This window comes from Vicugna pacos, chromosome 18, assembly GCF_048564905.1.
Source record: "Vicugna pacos chromosome 18, VicPac4, whole genome shotgun sequence".
Classification (NCBI taxonomy): Eukaryota; Metazoa; Chordata; class Mammalia; order Artiodactyla; family Camelidae; genus Vicugna; species Vicugna pacos.
In genome coordinates, this window is record NC_133004.1 from 16,122,459 (window position 1) to 16,142,424 (window position 19,966).

The window sequence follows — 19,966 nt, forward strand, 5'->3', positions numbered from 1 at the left end:
GAGATACTGTTTTTACACTGTTTTGAAATCTTCTCTATCCATTCCAATTAAAACTGGAACTTGACACTTCCTCGAGAAGAGGGCAGTGCAGCACAGCACAAGAAGGAGAGCCTGGGCTGGGGAGTGGATCCTCAAATCATGACTTTGTCCCTTTCTAGTACTGTGACCTCTGACAGCCACTAAAGAGTCCCCAGTCTTAGTTTAGTCATTTGCAAAATGGAGATAAGAACCACCTCATGGAGTTGTTGAGGATTAAGAATGAAAATGGATGAAATAGTCTCAATATAGTACCTGGCCCAAAGTAGTGCTGTGCAAATAGGGACTATAAATAATAATGTGTAGATTTTTAATTTTAGTAATGCATATGCCCTATATCATCATCACTATTAGGGTTTGGAGACTGGGTCCTGTGTGTATCTGATCCATGGTGCCTGGCATAAAGCAGATGCTCTGCCATCTTCAGCAAAGTATTTCAGCCTCCTAAACATCCTTTTCCTGATTTTTAAAGCGAGGCCATCATATCTACCACATGGGGTTGTCAGGATGAAATGAGGTCCTATGTGCAAAGTCATAAGACTGGCACCTGAAGAATAAATGTAAACAAATTGATTGAGGTAACTATCAATATAGAACCCATTAGAGAAGATTCCCCAAATGCTTTCTAAATGCCCCAGGGCTTGCCCCCCGCCCTCCTTGTGTCCTCCTTGCTCTTGGAGCCATCAAGGAGGTAGGTCTCCAGGATGCACTCAGAGCCGTGCCTGCCCCATCACGTGGACACGGCAATGCCAAACACAGTCAGGCATGTGCCTATCAGCAGGGCACAGGCAGAACCAGGAGAGGGGTCTGGGGAGGAACACAGTGGGAGGAGGCTTTTCTTATTAAATGCCAGCTCCCATTCTGTAAAGCGGTGGTGAGATGTTCAATTTCCTAGTCCCTTACCAAAGGCAAAATCCAGGTTGTCTCTGTTCGTAGCATATGCACAGAAGCCTGGTCATAAAGAGAACGTTTTATGAGGACATATGCTACACGCCCAGCAGCATTGCCAGGCCTGAATGCTATTCCTTGGCGACACCATGATTATATCTCCACTGAGTCCAGGGAAGCCTCTCAGGCCTGCAAGGCTGCAATTTTGAAATGGATTTCACAGCTGCAAACTCTAAGATGACCCAATTTGTCTTTTCCATTTCTGCCTCCTCTCCTATAACTATGGAAATCTGCATCCGTGTCTCAGTGATGGGCTGCATAAAATATGCAACAGGACTTAGTGCTCAGATTTGAGAGCTGCAAAATTTAAGGACAGCTGCTAAAGTGATCTTGGGATTTAGGTTGGGGGAGGGCAGCGTGAGCAAATGCATGGAGGGGCATCTGCAGATTTCTGCTCCCCCAGCCACAAAGGCCTTCTTTTTCTGAAATGCTTGTCCCAAAGGCAAAAGAAGGAGAAGATATATATGCCCCCTTATCTTTTCTGAGGAACCTGGGGCTACCCATCCTCCAAAGAATATCCCAGATGGTGAACGGAACTGAAGTTTGCACATAAATTCTCCCCAGGGAATTGGTGGTTGGTGATAGCAGGCCTAATGAAATTTTTTATTGTGGTTATTACATACAATTTGTACAGTATATCATGCACGGAAATTTTTTCTATTCCTATAAATCTGCAATTGCCAGTGTAAATGCCCAGGCTTACGAACTGCTGCAGAACACAATTACCTCTAGATACAAACTCTCTTTAGGACATAAAAATTGTTGCTACTGAGAAGGCTGAATTGCACTGGCAATTTTGTAAATATTTGAGTGATATATTTCCTTTTGGATAAGTTTTCATAGCCTTGGAAAGCTGTCTCATTTCTTAATGCTTTTGTTGTTGGTGGTGGTGGTAGTGGTGGTGGTGGTGGTGGTGGAGTGTGAGTGTGTGTCTGTGTGTGTGTGTGTGTGTGTGTGTGTGTGTTTTCCTGGGTATCACTTGTGGCCTGATTGTTGTCTTCAATCATGCTTAGTAAATCAGACTATTGGACAAATGTCATTTATTAAAAGGCTCAGAACACCAAAGCCTTCTGCTGGCATTAAGAGGACTGTTTTTATAGCCTGTTTCTTAAAGACGGGAGAGAAAAGAAAAGGAAAAAAAAAAAACAACAACAAAATTCAGGCACATTGTGTACTCTCTCCCCCTGTATGGTCAGTTTTTCAAGTTAGAACTTGCAGACGAGGTTTCCATTTTTAATGAGGGCTGATACACAGCGACTGGCTCTTGATGCTTCGATCAATGAGGGGAATCATTCCTGGATATACTGGGTTGGTTTTCATGCCGGCAAAATGCACCAGACGCATAGCACAGAGTTTCTGCACACTTTCTAGTTAGGCTTTATTACCAAAGCCTAACTTATTACCAAAGCCTAACTTATTACCAAGTATGATGGTGAAGGATGTTATACCCTGGTATTGATTTTCTACAAGTTCTGATATTAGAGATAAGGAGAGTTCTTCCATCAGCTTCCAGCAAACAGAGAACGGAGACTGTTAAAACTCCTCATAACGGCTTCCAAAGGAAGACAACAGTGATGGATTATAGACTGCCCTGGAAGTGAGGAAACACGCTCATTGAGCAAACAGAAAGTGTTCAAATACAAGCCATACTAATGGAAAGGGAAAGGAAATATACCTTCTCTCCCTCCCTGACTCCCTCCTCTCTCCTTTCCTTTCTTTCTCCTTTTCCCTATCGTATCACATCTAATCCTTACAACAAGCAGTGAGTTGCATTCTGCATTTTACAAGTGGGGGAAATTCCTAAGCTTCTTGCTAGAGTCATACAGCTTGTGATGAGGTAGCTGGGATTGGAACCTAGGTCAAACTGGGGTCTGATGCACAACCACAGGATGCAGTCAGTTGCCTACGTCTCCTTTTTTTCCCTGTCATGTATATTCCAAGAGTTTGACACTCACAGGATTATAAAATACCATTTGACCACCGGATAGTGTTCCTTGAGATGCTCTAACACCATGAAATGGACATTTGGGAAATGAAAAGAGGATTGATATACTTTCCCTATGCTGATAGTATGAGAATTTATGCCTGTGTCTTCTACACAGGAATCTAAAAAGAGAATATTATTAAAGGCAGATAAAAGTATCAGGGAGAATTTGGGGCTCAATAAAGAGATACTCAGTGACTGTGCACTGAATTTGTGTTAAATAAATTGGGCAAGGAACCAAAATAAATTGAGCAAGAACATGAATTAGTATTTATCAAAGGAGAAGTAAATTATAAACAAGAATAGGAAAATTGTAAACGTTCCTTGTAATTAAGGAAATACAAAATAAAATAAGAGGATCTCAATTTTCATCACTTAAAGCGACAATTTTATTTTACTAATCATAATTCCTTCTGTACTGAAAGGCAAGGTGAACATGCTGTGACTGATAAACATATTTTCATACACTGATAGTGGGAGTGACAATTGATAAAAACTCAATGGGGAGATTTATTCATTCATGCCTTTACTATTTCCTGACCACTCACTGTGTGCCAGACTTTACAGGATGCTGAAATCTATAAAGATGAATGGGACTTACTCTTGTGGCATTTATATTCCAGTGGGAAAGAAAGGCATTAATCAAGTAATTTTATTAGTGATTACAGAATTACCAGTGAAAATAAGAGTCATGGGGAAAAAAGCACATACCAAATGTGAATTTAACAAAGAAACCTGGTCTAGACTAGGTAATTTGTTTTTTTTTAGTTAGAAAAACTAAAAAAATAAAACTTCCCTGAGGAAGTAGGACAATATAAAAGAGTATTTTAAAATGTCCTTTTGATTCAGCAACTCTATCTTGATTAAGTTTTTGGAAATAATCATTATGTATAGAAATCTAAGCGCAAAGATTTTCACTGTTATATTGTTTATTTTAGCAGAAACTTGGGAACAATTTTTTTCGATGGGAGAATACTTAGAAGTGTGGTATAAGCATGCAATGAAATTCCCAGAAGTATTTAGAAATCAGAATTTTGAAGACATTAAGTGACACGGAATTAAGTGCTAATATAATGTTAACTATAAAATACAGGCTACAAAACTTCACATATATTGTGATTTTGCATAAAACAGAGAAGGGAAGCTCTACGGAAGGCAACATCATGGGATTACAGGTGAGTCATATTATCTGTTATACTTAGCTCTATGTTTTCCCAGATAGATGCAATGAAACTATATTAGCACATTATTAAAAATGATTAATTTTTCAACAGAGGAGAGATTCAATTTTTGAGTAGCTGTTGAGTGGGTGTACAAACAAATGAAGTGTCTCCCTCTGAGTGTAGTTTGGACTTTGGAAGAGGATTGACCATTTTCTCTTTCGTGTCCTACCCACTGGTGTCCCTCACATACCTACACTGTGAGCTTCTCTCCCGGGGATGGGAAGGAATTGAGCTTGGCAGCTAACATTGGTGGCGTGACCTACTTGATTAATTTAATTAACAATACATAACACTATTTGCCAGGCACTGTTCTTAGTGCCCTGCAAGTGATAACTTATTTACCTGTCATAAAAATCCTATGAGCTTGTAAAATGGTATGCAAGCACAGTGGAAAACAATTTGGTTGTTCTTTAGAAAGCTATCCAAAGAATTACCACATGACTCAGCAATTCCACTCCTAGGTACAGTCATCCCTTATTATGCCCAGATTCTGTATTTGCAAATTCATCTATTGGCTGAAATTTATTTGTAACCCCAAATCAATGCTCGTGGCAATCGGGGGGCCATTTGCATAGAACTGCACATAGTGGCAAAAAAAATCTGAGTCACCAGGCTGGCACATCCCCAGCTGAGGTCGACCAAGGTGATGCTCTGTTTCCTGGTTTTAGTTCTCCAACAGAGATGACCAAGGTTGAAGACCGTTTGAGGCAGTGTTGGGTAGAGCAAGAAACCCATCTCTGGGGCCAGCTGGATGGGGATAGTCGTGTGTCATCAGGCAAGTCATTCAGCACTTCTGAACCTCATTTTGAACTTTTTAAAAATAAAGAACATAGAATCCACAAGGATATGTTTCTTCTAGAATTTAAGATTATAAACTGTGTGATACCTACATCTATATATTTCTTCTAGGAGCAAGGACTTAGTATTTGACAAATCACTAAGTCAGTGTGTGATTTGATTTTCTAGAACATAACTCCAGCTAACAATGAGAATCAACTGTATATACCCAAAAGAATTGAAAAGAAGCATCCTCAGCATTATTTACAATAGTCAAGATATGGAAACAACCTAAATGTCTATTGATGAATGAAGAAGTGGTGTATATATACAGTGGAATATTATTCAGCCATTAAAAATGGAACTCCACCATTTTTGACAACATAGATCTAGATGGTATTGTGGTAAATGAGATAAGCAAAGTGGAGAAAGACAAATACTATATGCTTTTATTCATTTGTTGAATATAGAAACAAAACAAAACCACAGAGGAAACAAAACAAAAACAAACTCAAAAAATATAGAGAACAGATTAGCAGTTACCAGAGGGTAATGGGGTTGGGGAGTAGGTGAAATGGGTAAAGGGGTTTAACCATATGGGAATGGATGGTAACTAGACTTGTGGTGATGATCACTCGGCAGTGTATAGAGATGCTAAACTATAATGCTGTATACGTGAAACCTATATAATAAAAAAATTGAAATTCCTGTACATGGATGTTTACAGTATCTAAAAGGCAGAAAAACTCAAATATCCATAATGAATGGATGGATAGATGTGGTTTATCCATATAATGGAATATTACACCATAAAAAGGGATGAAGTACTGATACATGCTCAATGTGCTAGACACAAAAGGTCACATATTGTATGATTCTATTTATATGAAATATCCAGAGCAGGTAAATCCATAGAGGAAGAAAGAAGATAGGAGGTTGTCAGGGGACTAGCGTAGGGGGAAATGGGAAATGACTGTTGAATGAGTACAGAATTTCCTTTGGGGATGATTAAAAAGTTCTGGAACTAGATAGAGGTGATGGTTGCACAGCATCTGGATGTACTAAATGCCAATTAATTGTACTTTTAAAGATGGTTAACTGCATGTTGTGTGAATTCCATCTTACTAAAAAAAAACATGATGAGGCAGGAATTATTATTATGACAATTAACAGGTGAAGAAATCAAACTCTTTGCTCAAGGCTCCCACTTGTAAGAGGAGGAGCTAGAATCTGAACCCAGGCACACTGACTGGCAGTGGAGATGCACTTGACCACCATGTCATGCTTTAGCCATTGTAGAAAAATGTAGATTTGGGCACACAGTAGGTTCTTAACAGATGTTGGTCCCATTCCCTTCTGCTTTGTTTGCAAGCAGGTACTGTATTTGGCTCCTTAAGACTTCCACGTTGCCATCTGAGGAGGGAAATAAATGCATATATTTGCTCATTCTTTTCACCTTCCGTGGAGGCAGACTCTTAAAACAAGTTCAGTTGTAAAAACTGAACGTGCAGAACAAAATGTGGCAATGAGTTGAAGAAAACATCCATGAACCAAAAAAAGGGAAAAAAAAAAAGGTCCTAGCCTGCACTCTTCTAAATGATGTAGGAGAGAAATAATGGGCCAGAGGAGAGATGCCCATTGCATTCCCTCTGGTCCCTAAGATTTATCACCTGTACACGCAGGATGCTACAGAGCAGAGATCTGGGGACCACGGCAACAACTCACAAGGCAGCCATGCAGCGTGCTATTTGCTGATAGTGCCTCTGATGCATGCACCCTCCCAGCCCCCCATTATGTGGAGCTGTCTGCACAGGTGGGGCCTCATTTCTAACCACCTCCCCGCCCCTTCCCCCACCCCCTCTCCCTCTTCACTGCAGACTCACTGTCTATAACAGGAGTTCAGCACATTGGGAATTGGAGAGAATAAGTGGTTCAGTTGCAGATTTGATGTTTAGAAAAACGCATCCTTTTTCACAATCGTCATTGGAAGGCGGAGACAAAGCAAAGGTAACGAAACCAACCCAAACTGTGAGCCTTATGTTTGGGGAAATATTTCACACTCCTCTGAGAAAGGAAAAAGCCTCAAATAATCAGAGAGGTTTGGGGGCTGGAGTATCCCTTTAAGATTTGGTACTGTATTTGCAAGAATTTTTGAGGCATTTAAATGAGTATCTATAAATAAATCTTCACTCAAGGTGCCCGCAGTGTAAATGGATTACAGAGAATCAAACTTATATAAAAGTTTGGGTTTTAGTGGTGGAAAGAAATGTGTATCATTTCATTATAAACATAATTGTGTTATAATAAGTGAAATAATGTTTTCATTGTAAATTCAACTGAATCACTCTAAACTCAGGAATGATGAAATGTATTCTGCCTTCCCTTCTTCCTTTTCCCCAAAAAGTCTTTATAAAATTAAATTATTTTCTATACCTCTATTTCTTGTAAATCAGCAAATATGGTAATTTAGCTTCTGATCTGTTTTTTGACTCTTCTTAATAACATTTTCTGCATTCATTCATTCACTCATTCATTAATTCAGTATTTACCACATATTAACTAGGCTACAGAATGTTTTGATTTGATGAGAGAGGCAGATGTTCACTGGGAACAAGTTTCAATACGTGCTGAGTTTTGCTATTCTTCTCCCTAGCAAGTTCAGACCCCTGGTCACAGAGGAGGTCATGGTTTGGAGTGGTTGTGGGGAGATCCTAGAATCTCAGCCTTCTGGCAACAGTGGCTAGTATATGCACTGGTGGAGTTTCTGGAAATTTTTTAGAGGGAAGGCAAGGTATTTTTACTGAGAACATCTGCTGGAAATGCTCTTTCCCTTCACCTGAAGTGCTTTTGAAGATTCTGTATAACTTCCACAGCCTAAAATAGAGTAACAAACGACTCTTCTAACCTAATGGTCTGGCGGAGTCCCTCAATAATTACTTCTGTGTTGTGATTTCAAATATCACCCATGATGACGTATGCCTGAAATTACACCAATAGAGATGGACTTCTTTGGGGGTATTTTTTGTTTTTGTTTCTGAGGTTCTCCACCCAAGGTATTCACAACCTAAGATGTGAACAATATTCATTCCAGCTTTATCACATTTTTATTGGCTGGCACCTGAAGCAAAGGAAACTGGACCAGACCCTTGGCTCTGGGCTCAGACAGGCCAGCTTCTAGTCCCAGCAGTTAGCAGGTGCATGATGCTGGGTAGGTCCTCAACTACCAAAAGTGAGGAGGGCCCTGTGAAGCCTGCTTCCTGGAGTTGTTCTGTGGACTGAAGTCGCTGATGGACTTATGGACTTAGAACAGTACAGTGGAGCCTGGAAGAGAGGCGTGGGAGTCCATGTCCTTGGTTGGACATCTCAGCTCTGTCCCTTAATAAGCTGGACCACCTTGGGCAAATAAAACCTTTCTGTAGCTCAGTTCCAGTGATGTGCTGGAACCAGCATGCAATGACTCGAGAGGGCCTATTGTTAAATACTCAGGAATTTGGGGAGCACATTGTTAAATTGTTGGTAGGTTAAAATCGGCCATGGTAGGAGTATCCGCACGACAAAAACCAGCAAACACTACAATGCTGGGCTCCTCCCCTCACTCCCCTCTTCGGAGAACTGGTTGACCAGCACTGTCTTGCTCAGTTCCTTCATAAGTCTCTTGAAACAATTATAATAAGAATTTATGGAAAAGGCTCAGCACAGTGCCTGGAATTTAAGAAGCTCCTCATTAAAAGTTACTTACTACTACCACTGTGACTACTATTTCTACTACCAACAATCATCAAGTAATAATAATGTGATTATAGTGCATTGGACATAGTAGGTGCTTGAAAAATCTTAACTCTCTTCCCTATCTGTTCATTATTAGAGTTTCTACAATGGGGAGATAAAGCGAATCTATGTCGAAGTAGAGATTTCAAGGGGACAAATTATCTTTAAGGGTCACTTTTGACCCTTCAACAAAGCGGAAACACCCTTCCTCCTCACGGTAGACACTTAGATGATCAAACAGCACATGAGTAAACTCCAAATATGGTCTCCATCCTCACTCTCTCCATCCCACTACATTTTCTTCTCTGGCTGCCACTGTAGCTGAGTGACTGGGTACTCTTCTCACCATCATGAAGCTGTCAACACCCGTGGTGGGCCCTGCAAAGTATAAAGGACAATTTATCCACACAGCAGTGGCAGCATCATTGTTTATGAAATGATAACTGCTTCAGGTAGCAGCAAGTTCCAACATTAGCACAACAAAAGCTTTGAGCTGGACCATCTGTTGCCACGTGGACAATCTGGTGGGCTTGCCAAAGTCATTTATCCGTGTCAAGAGCATATCCACACTGGCCAGTCCTCATGCTGAGCAGAAAGGAAATTTAAAGAAAGGCCCATCATTTATCATTGTAGACAGCTGGGCTGGCGTGTGGGCAGAGAATACATTTTTTTTTCCTTAAGAAAAACAAAGACCCTGAAGATAGGTAATGCTTGCTCAGCTCCAAGCATCTTGCTAACTATAGGTCTTCCATCTTACTCCTTTCTTCTCGTTTTTCCAGATTGTAGAAGGGAAGTTGAAGCCATGACACTTCTTCCCTAACCCCAAATTGCATGACCCAATGGCACCAGAAATTCTTTGGTTTTGAGCTGGAGTTGGCACATTTATTCTTATCTCCTGAAATGGACCTCCAAAACAGAACTCGTCTACCACATTCAGGGAAACACCAGCAGCAAAGGCCATTGATTTTTGAAGTTCATAGCCCTCAGCAATGGTGCAGGATCTCTCTGCTGTGTGTGAGGAAACTGAGACATGGGAAGTCAGCTCTCTGACCCTCAGCTTTCTATTCTGCAATCAGCTCTGCCTGGTTTGTGACTGGAAGGCCATATTGTGACTTTTATAGCCCCTCCCTCCATAGAAAATGTTCAACAGTATACTTTGTGACTGTGTTGGTATAAAGAGAAAGATATCGGTATTATATATCCAGACTTTTTCTTTAACCTAAAAGTTCATTCTTTCCTTCTCTTTTGAAAAGAAATTAAAACATTTTCATAGACCCTGAAAATCATAATCGGCCCCAGGCAGTGGCTGCAGTGCCTAATGTATAAGTTGGCCCCATGTGTGTGTGTTTGAAATAAAATACCATGAATGGAAGTGCCTGACATCATTGTTAGCAACAGCATAACAAGGTAGTTAAACTCATAATCTAAGAACTGGAATTTATGAGTTTAAATCCTGCCTGCTTCTATTGTTTACAAGCTAAATTAGTTTGGACAAGCTGCTTAATTTTTTCTTATATATATTTTCACATATATATTCTCATATAAATATATATATATATGAAATACTAGTACACAACCATCTACCTCAAAGGGTGGTTGTAAAGTTGTATAAACTTATTAATTTTAAACTTTTAAGGTAGCTGAATGGAGTAGAAGAAGTCTTTGTTAAATGTTAGCTCCTCATCTGCTCACTTTGCTAACTGTCTCATTTACAAGAAAGTAAGCACATTGGGAAGCAGCAGATACACTGGTTACAAGCAGAACCCCTAGAGTCAGAAGGCCATTATGAATAAGAAATAAATACCTAAGAAAACACCACTACTGCATTGAGGTCCCGCATCCAGCCATTCCTCTCTGCAGCATCCCCCTAACCCAAATTCCATTTAAATGACCAGCACTGTACACACACAAAATTGGATAGATGGTTAATGATGTGTGAGCACATTTTATAGGAATCCACTTGACCTGCAAGGGATCAACTCTGTGATTTGGTTAAAGGCTTAACATTTCGGAGTCTGGCTCCGATCCCATGTTCATAGAAAAATTTCCAAAGCTGATAGATCCTGACATTTGAGAGTTTGGCCCAAGGAAAGGTGATACTCCATTTTCCATCTTCCTAACAGAGATGAAATACACCATGTTATTAATTAGCTGCATCATTTTGGACAACTCTCATGTGCTTTCTTGGCCTCAGCTTCTCCACTGGTAAAAATAACAGAGTCAGGTGAAAGAAGCATACTGAGAACTTTTCTTCTCCGATTGTAGGAGTTTCATGAAGTGGCTGCTGGGAAAGTCCAATGGGCAAGAAGACTCTGCCACCCTCCTCGTCTTCCAGAAAGCTCCGCTGTTATCTCTAGAACTTGAATATCACGAAGAGTTTTATGGATAAAAAAGAATTTTATGGCTGGAAAAAGATAAGGTATATTAAAAGCTGGACTAGATGACATCTCTATTCAATGCTAATTATGATATTTAGAAGCAGTGGGCCAAATCTGAGATAAAATTAAATAGGAATACACATAGGATTCCACACTGAATCCCCCAAAGAACAGCATCCAACTACAGAATGAGGGGATATGCTTAGGAAAACACAAATGAAAGCTACTTGGGTGTTCTGGCTGGTGGAAATCTCAGTGTAGATTAAGACTGTTATGCTATCATAAGACAATAAGTCCAAGCAACCATCAGCCACCACAGCGGCCACCACCTCCATGGTAAACTAATGTGCCTAAGGGCTAAACTAACAGAGAGGACACCTCCCAGACCAGAACGGGGAACCTTCCTAACCAGAAAGGTGAATTTCCTTTTCTACTTTTTTGCTGGTCATACCATCCTCTTTGAATTCTTATTTTTTAGGGGTATTAGTATCATTATGATATTTCATGGTTTTGATTAGAAGTCTCAGGCGTATCCATATCCTTTCCAAACATCTCTTCCCAAAGTTCTCTGGAAAGTTATAAGACAAATGGATATATATCAAAATCAAAATCATCTTAAGTATTTATTTACAAAGTTAATAGAGGTACAAAGAGTTTTATATGTATTATCTTATTATATCTCATTTAAATTTTTCATGACTACTCTGTGAAGTAAATCTTTTAGTTCCATTTTTTTCCCCCAGAGGAGGAAATTAAGGCATAGGGATATTAAGTAATTGGTTCAACATCATATGGTAAGAGGTGGAGCAAAGATCCAGGTACTATTTTGATACAAGCTAGGTCCAGGCTAAGGAACCTCCATGAAGGGGTTATAGAAAGGCTGTCTTGGAACTTTTGGTTTTAGCTTAAATCCTGGGCAAGTTCTCTACTGCCTCCTCCAAATATGAATATAAATCGATAGATCTTTCCACATCTGGCCAGCTACATGGTACAGGAACTTAGAGCAGCGATGATCTTCAAGTTGATGCAAGAAAGTAGAGCACCATTCTGAATGCCCCCATAAGAACAGGCCGCCTCTGGCTTTTTTACTTTCTATAAATAGGATGGGAACAAAGCAAATGAGAGTGACTCCTGGGTGCATGCCTCTGAACTCAAAAATGCCCTTGCCCACTGCAGACCTGGCCAAGCAGTGTCCACATCCTGAACCATCAGATCACTCTTCCCTGCTCTTCCGGAGGAGTCAGAGATAAGCTGGCAGAGAAACGAGTCAATTGTGTGGAAGTGTCCGTGACTGCCCTCTGCTGCAATCAGTCTTGAAGGCTGGACTCTAAGTGGGCTATTGCAAACTCAAGTGTGTGGGACCAGTGGAGGGTAAGTCAGAACTTGGTCATCCTTTTATATCTGAAAAGCTGTGACTGGAAAAAGAGGCAAGTCTTGTTGAATGTGAGTCAGAGGTAGAACCTTGGCCAGTCAATAAAGAAAAGCTTACTTTGGTTTCTGGTCATCAGAGCAGTTCAGCAATGGATGGGCTGCCTTGGGAGGTGGATAGTCCCTGTCATGAAAGAGGTTCAGAACCTGGATGATGCTTGGCAAGGCTGGTGTAGATCAGCTCTACTCAGTGTGATCTGAGGAGCAATTCCAGCCTATGCACTGTTACTGGTCTGCAGCTAAATAAATATGGAAATTAAAAGTAAGCATTTAGAAAATTTATATGATTTTGACATAGTAATTTTTACACTTGTTGAATCTAATAATAATAAATTTGGGCTCATATATTTTATTTTTCTAGTAACTGAAAAAAAAAAGCATTGGTCTGTGGAGGCATAGAAGAATTTAAAAAGCAAGTGCTTCTCCATAGATAGTTTGAGAAGCATCAGTGCAGAGGTTTTTTCTGGTATTGGGTATAGCCTGGGCTGTACAGATACTAAAGTCCCAGGTAAACTGAATCATATGCACTCTAACTAATGACATACACAATTTACCTAGCATAGTTCCAAGCACATATTAGGTAGTCAACACAATCTTTCTCATCCTAAGATTCATGACTCTTATAATGCATACATTGGGAGGCCACTTAATTGTCCACAAAAATTAAAACATTATATTTACATAGGAAGAAAGTTGGGAACGTCATTGCAATTATGAAGTCTTTGCCTCTGTGACTTCTGATGCATGCTTGCAAACACACACACACACACACACACACACACACACGCATACTTACACTTTCTTTGAACTGTAAGCCTCTCAAAATACCCCTTCCTTTCCTTTTTTGCCATGGGCTTTACTTTTCATTTGTACAGCACATATTAAATGGGGTGGGGGCAAGCAGTTGTCACTTTTAGCTTTGCCAGGTTTTCTTTTTTCCTTTTAAACCTTTCTATTTGAACTGAAACGTTGGAAGCAAACATTGATTGGTATTTGAGTTCTGGCACTATAATGACTCACAATAGCCTATTATGCTGACCCCAGTTCGAGATGACAAAATGGAAGCGCGAAGAGCTGTCTCACTGACCACTAGGTGGCGGACTCAAACTCTCACAGCTTGACGGTGAGCTGCTGTTCAAACACGCCAGGATCTGTAAAGCACACAGAGAAAATGATGGACAAGTGAAGTGTAGACCGGGGCAAGTTGGAGTGAATTTCCTGAGCACACCTAACCAAGGACTGTATCATTTCCTTCGTGGAGAGGCTTGACAATGATGCTTGAGCTAACTTTTCAGTAAATTATTTCTGCTTTCCATCCCATAGTGTGGTTATAGTATGTTCAGCCAAGCCTGTTTTTTTTTTCCTATAAAATACTAAATTGAAGAATCCCTCCAGATATTCCTACCTTCCTATGTATCTCACCTCAGGAGTGTAGCCAACACTCAGGAGACCACAGTGGGGAATCTGGTGTGAGGGTATCTTACAGAAGGCTGCTTTAATTAACAAGAATTGTCTCTGCCTCAGTGTGTAAGGTATTGCACATGTGGCCAGTGGCTTGCACACAGCTAAAATCAAAACGAACGTGTGTGCCACATCTGGACAGATGAGACCACAACCTGCCATGCTTTACAGAGTGACACCTTTTAAGTTCAAAGGCAGCCGTTCCCCACCATAAAGCTGGAAGGCAGCAGTAAGCCTTTTGGCAGGTTTGAAGAGTCCAGATGTCCACCATGAAATGGGTTATTTAATGTATCTGTGGGCTGTTTGCAAAATGGGAATGCCTCTGTTTTCGCAAACACCAAGTGGGCAAATGCCAAAAATGTTTGCCATTAACATCACCGTGTACATGGGTACCAAATGCACATAAAGGACCCTTTCTGTTCAATCCGATGCAAATCAAACATTTTGCATTTCAATTCCTGTCTACTTAATTCTATTTCCTACACAGAAGCAGCTCCATGAGGTCACCCTGCCAAACTCAGGTGAAGGAGGTGTCTCTGTGGACCTCTGTCCTATGGGGCGATTATCAAATTTGTCTGTCTCTATAACGCTTGGATGTGGCACAATGCTGACCCTGACTCACCTTCATCATAACTCATCAAATCCCACTTAACCAAAAGGAACTAGAAAAATAACCCTGGTTTATAAACATGCCTTCAAGACATGATTCTGGAGAAAATAATTCATTTTGGATGGAAACCAAAGTACAGGCATTGTCAGGTTGCCAACATCAAATGCATAACTTAATCCCATATCCTTAAATCCAGGGTTTCTAACCTTGTATGTGTGAATGTGTGTACACGAGTGTGCAAAACTTAACATTTGAGAGAATCTGTTTACAGCAACTGATTCATTCCCCAGGCTGGGAAATGTACATATGTAATGTACTCCATATAAACATTTTTACGGGGCTCATGGACCTTCTAGATGTCTATGGATTAAGAACCTGCTCTATATTTTCTACATATGGCTCCAATTACATTGAAAAGTCTATTAAAATTAAAGCCATCTGAATGCTCATCTTCTATTCTCACTCTATATGACAGGCTGGATTTCATTAATCACACTTCTGCAATTTATAGTAAGTATTGTTAATGGAAGACACCTCCTCTAAAGGTCCTGATGGGATGGACAGATACACTGAAAGTGTGAAACAGTCAAATCAAAACTGAAAGATTATTTTGATCAAATGCAATGAGTCAGTATGTAGCCAATCTATGGTGTCTTCTGTGACACCACAGAAACTTTGACCCTATAGGACATCGTTGCTCAACAAAGAACTATTTGGGACATGCTGGTTCTATTTTTCTAATAATACCAACCCTTCCTCAAGCCAACCCCTCCCAGGGGCTCAACTGCCAACAGGACAGTGGGATTAGATACACTGACCAACAAGTCTTATGGTCTGCATACAACCTGATCAATATAAAAACTAGCTTCTCAACTAAATTCCACCTGACCCACCTTTGCTGACCATTTTTGCCTACCATTACTCTCTTGTGAGTCCTGCAGAAAGTGTCGTGCATGTCATTAAGTTAATTACTACAACCACGGTATTTGAATGACTCTGCTTTTCTCTCACATGGATCCACTGGGACATTCCTCCTCCTGCTTTCTACCCCCAGAACACATGGTGTTCATCTTATTCTAATACCTAAGCCAATTTTGAATGGGGAAAATTTATACAAACCTCATTTCTACCATTCTGTGAAGGCTTTGACTCTACCCCTCTTGTTTTTCCCAGCCTAACTCAATGAAAAAAAAAGCAGCTCAGACGTCGACTCCTCCAGGAAGCCTTTCTTAACTTACCTTTGCTGGGTTAGATGTGCCTCCTCTGCATGTTCATTCCCCTCTTGCATCTATTTGTAGCACAGTGCCTGAGGTACCATGCCATGCTTGTCTGTCTATAACTCTATCCCTCAACTAACTACAATTCCTATGGGGACAAAGACTGTGTCTTACTTTCTCTAAAACCCCAGCACATAGCACAATGCCTAGCACATAGGAGCTGCTTTGTAGTGATTATGGACTTCATGGATGAAGGCTTCTCACGGGGGTCTTAACCCTTAGTCTTTTCTGCCCTACAATATCAGTCATGCCTGCTTCCTTCATCACATGATCTTCTTTCTGGGACACATCATCTCCCTGTTTGCCTGCCTCCTGCTGGTTAATTACTGGCTGGGTTGCCTAGACAAACTTCTTTTTCCTGGGTCTTTTCCATATCTGAGTTATTTCCTAAGTCCCTTCCTTTGCCAAAATAGGTAAGCTGCTTCCTAAGTTCATCACCTCCTTTTCCCCACTCTACCAGTTCAGTACCTGGGATCTTAGTTATTCCATCACCAACGGCATCTGCTGCTGTCTTAACTCCAAGAGACCAATTTGTATAAGTCTAATAAACCGAGATCCTTTTAGGCCATGTATCTTTGTGTACATAATTCAGTACTGGGAATAAATTGATTCATCTCACTGAGAAGTTTCTCTCTCTTCACCCCAAAGCTGTCTATTTCTGGGGAGTCCGTTGTAAGGGAGCATTCCATTTCCTGCAGAGGACATGCTGGGGTCATAAACACCTAACTCTGAAGCATCCTGCAAAGCAGCTTAGGCATTAGAACAGTGGTTCTCAAACATCAGTGTGGACCAGATTCCCATGGTCCCCATCTCAGAGATTCAAATTCAGTGCTTCTTAGGTGGGGTTCAGAAATCTGTATGTTTGATAGACAACCCCAGATAATTCTGATGATGGTCTTGTGTAGTTCCCAAGTTCAAAATGTCACTGTAGAATAGCAATAAATGTTCTATCTGGGTGAAGATGGGCCACAGCACAGGTCTCCAGAGTCGCTCTATCTAAGTGGACTAGAGAATGGTATATTTCAGAAATTTACATGTCACATGGGAGATGGCACGACATACTGGCCTGAGTATGGGTTTAGACACAGACAGACACTGGTGAGAATCCTGGCTAGACCACACGCTGGCTCTGGTAGTTCAAGCATACGGCTTAATCCTTTTCAGCATCTATTTTCTGATATGCAAACTGCAGTTTACTTTTCAGAGTTTTTGATGGACTCAGAAATAATGCAACTGAGTAGTTTCCATGGTGCCTAGCATGTGGTAGGCACTCAGTAAGTGGCAATTTTATTTTTATATTGTTATGTTAATATCCCTTTAAATACCAATGATCAGATACTAGTCAAAAACGAATTGGAACAAGGAAGGTCTTCCAGAATGCCATTTCCCGGCTGCACTTTCTGCTTCTCTCTCCCAGTTTCCCTTTAAGTGGTAATACTGGTTTCAAATGAGAAGTTCCCTCATTTTATTTTAAATACCATAGGAAGGTAGATTTTGACAGCTCTCGTCTGCACGAATGTGATGCCAGGAGAAAGGATGAGGAGGAGAGCAAAAGGCTCTCTCTCTCTGCCTGCGTTGGAGGTGTGCAAAGTGGCTGATTAGCCAGATATTTTTAAAGTTTCATAGGTGTGAGGCAGCCTCCGCTAATGAGAGTTTTAGGGGATTTCTCAAATCTAAAGTGAAGGATGCCAAGAGTGGAACATGACCTTGGGGCTTTCCTGTACATGTTAACTAATATTACAAAGAATTCTCAGAAAACCCTCTGAAGTCAACTTCTGCTGGAGGAGAGGGGGGAACAGGTGAGGCTCTGGGGACTGGCAATGGAGAGTTAATGATGCCTGCTATTAATAGATTTGTTCTGAAGGCTGAGGCCGAATATCACTGGTACTCTGCTAAGAGAAGGCAATGGAGGGCTTTGAGCCAGAAATCGGGTCAAGGGTCCCCACAAGGATGTTTTATTTGGAGGTGAATGTTAAAAACAACCATGCAGACAGCCACCAAAGTGCACAGCTAGATGGGAGTTCCACGGCCCTCCAGCACCTAGCCTCCCCTGGTTTACCCCACTGCTAGCTCTTTCGAGGATTCAGATATGTCACAAGTGAAGATCTGTTGGGATCTCAGTTCACCAAGAATGAGTGGATTTGATGGGGGAACTAAAGCTTCCCTGAGCACCTGTTAAGCGCCAACTCCTGTGCTTGGCAGTTAAAAGAAGCTAGTTCCATCTTCCCATTGACAGTGTGGAGAAATCCTGTTCGCATTTTATAGGTGGTGGTGCCGCTGATGCCTTGGAGAGGCCAAGAAGTGTTCCAAAGTTCATACAAATACTAAGTAGTGGACAGGGTTTGGACTCAGGCCTCCCTAAGATGCCCTGCACTTATCAGAATACAGGGTATGAACAAGGAGATTTGAGTGGGCTTCAAACATGGCCCTTCTGCGAAAAAAAGAGCAGGACCACATGGCCTCCAACAGGATGGAAAGGCAAAGCTGGGATTCCAACAGGAATCAGAGTCCTGCTGATGGGGTGGGAGAAATGCAAATGCAAACAGCCACCCTGCACACTGCAAATGGGGACTCAGGGATCAGGTGAGATACCGAGGGGGAGGGGTGGGGAAGGAGAGATTACTGCATATCTCGTTATGGCAGTGGACTTAGTTTTTCCAGGCAACGAGTCGTGCCTGAGCAAATCAAGCGAAGACAAAGCTTCAAGTCCAGCAGGAAATTCTGTTCCTGTGGAGGGAGACTGAGGCAGGGACTAAGGTGAATGCAAAACGGAGCAGAACCCAAAGGGGTCTTTCCAATACAGACACTTGCCCGCCCCATGTCCTCTGCCTGCCTTCTGTCTGTAGAAAAACTCCAAAGAATAAATTTAATCAGAGAAGTGAGAAAATGCAAAAGCAAAAAGGAAAGCAGTCAAACAAGACCAAATAACAATAGTTTAGTCAGTAAACAAATCAAGGACATTTAGTTCCTCCTCAAGGGCTATACATGATGTTCTGAGCCATGTCCTTTGAGCTGTTTTGTAGATACTGAAACCCCTGTCATGTGGAAGAAGTTAACTACATGATGACCAGACTGTAGCCACGACATAAGCTGCCACAATTCTGAGAAGTGGCCTCAAAGAAATGGGAACAGACCGAAGCTGGAAATGAAAATAAACTGTACTTAAAAATGGTCAAGGTGAAGCTGATCAGACCACCACATGACTAATTTCAAGATGACTGTCAGAGCTGAATGTGCTGTCCTGTATGCAGCCCCCTCCCTCTGCCTGTACACCCGTGAAGCTCCCCTTTAAAAGCTCTAGCCCACTGACTGCACTGATTGTTCGGGTGGGGAGAGTTGGCCTCTAGATAAGAGTCTGTCCTCCCCCGCAACCCCGCCCCAGTTGCCAGCCTCTGGAATAAAGCAAACTTTCCTTTCTACCAACACATGCCTCTCTTTGTATTGGCTATTGAGCAGTGAGCAGCCAGACCCAAGTTTGGTTACAAACGGACTGGATGATTATGGGACTGGAGAAGGGAGTGTAAATGAAGAGTGTGACTTAAGGTTAACCGGGGGACAGAGACGACTCAATAACAAGTGTTTTTCCAGGCCCAATAGATGCTGACTTCGAGGGTTTCGTATCTTTCTGGACCCTGTCTTCATCACTATAGTGTCCCCCCAGCACTCAGCACAGTGCCTGGCTCACAACAGCACTCACTTTTCACCCCTGCTCCTCGTAACTGGGAGCATCGTTCACATGTGCACAGAGAGCTAGAAATCCTAGATTTAAAAAAGAACTCATTCTGCAGCTGAGCTCTGGGTCAACTTGAGCAAGGCAAGGCAATCAACTTCTTGGCAGAATTTCTTCATTTGTGGAATCTGTAAAAATTCCTTTCTTGCACACTTGGCGGGGAGTGGGGGGAGCCATGCAGAAAAGACACAACTGTGCTCCTTACACTGCAGCCACCCTTGGCACTGCCCAAACTTGAACTGTCTTTGAAGTCTTGCACTTTATTTCTTTAAAAAAAAATCACACAATTCTGTATTCTGTTACATAACATATTCAAGTTTGTTTTAATAAAAAAATCATGTTGCTT

The 19,966-nt window shown here is 41.3% G+C and overlaps 1 long non-coding RNA gene across 1 annotated transcript; it reads left to right on the forward strand.

Annotated features, from left to right (window-relative positions):
• The first annotated feature begins 12,301 nt into the window (after positions 1-12,301).
• Positions 12,302-13,857, forward strand: LOC140686914 (uncharacterized). The gene is made up of 2 exons (XR_012060920.1): positions 12,302-12,485; positions 13,587-13,857. It is a non-coding gene; the product is annotated as an uncharacterized lncRNA (long non-coding RNA).
• Positions 13,858-19,966: the final 6,109 nt, after the last annotated feature.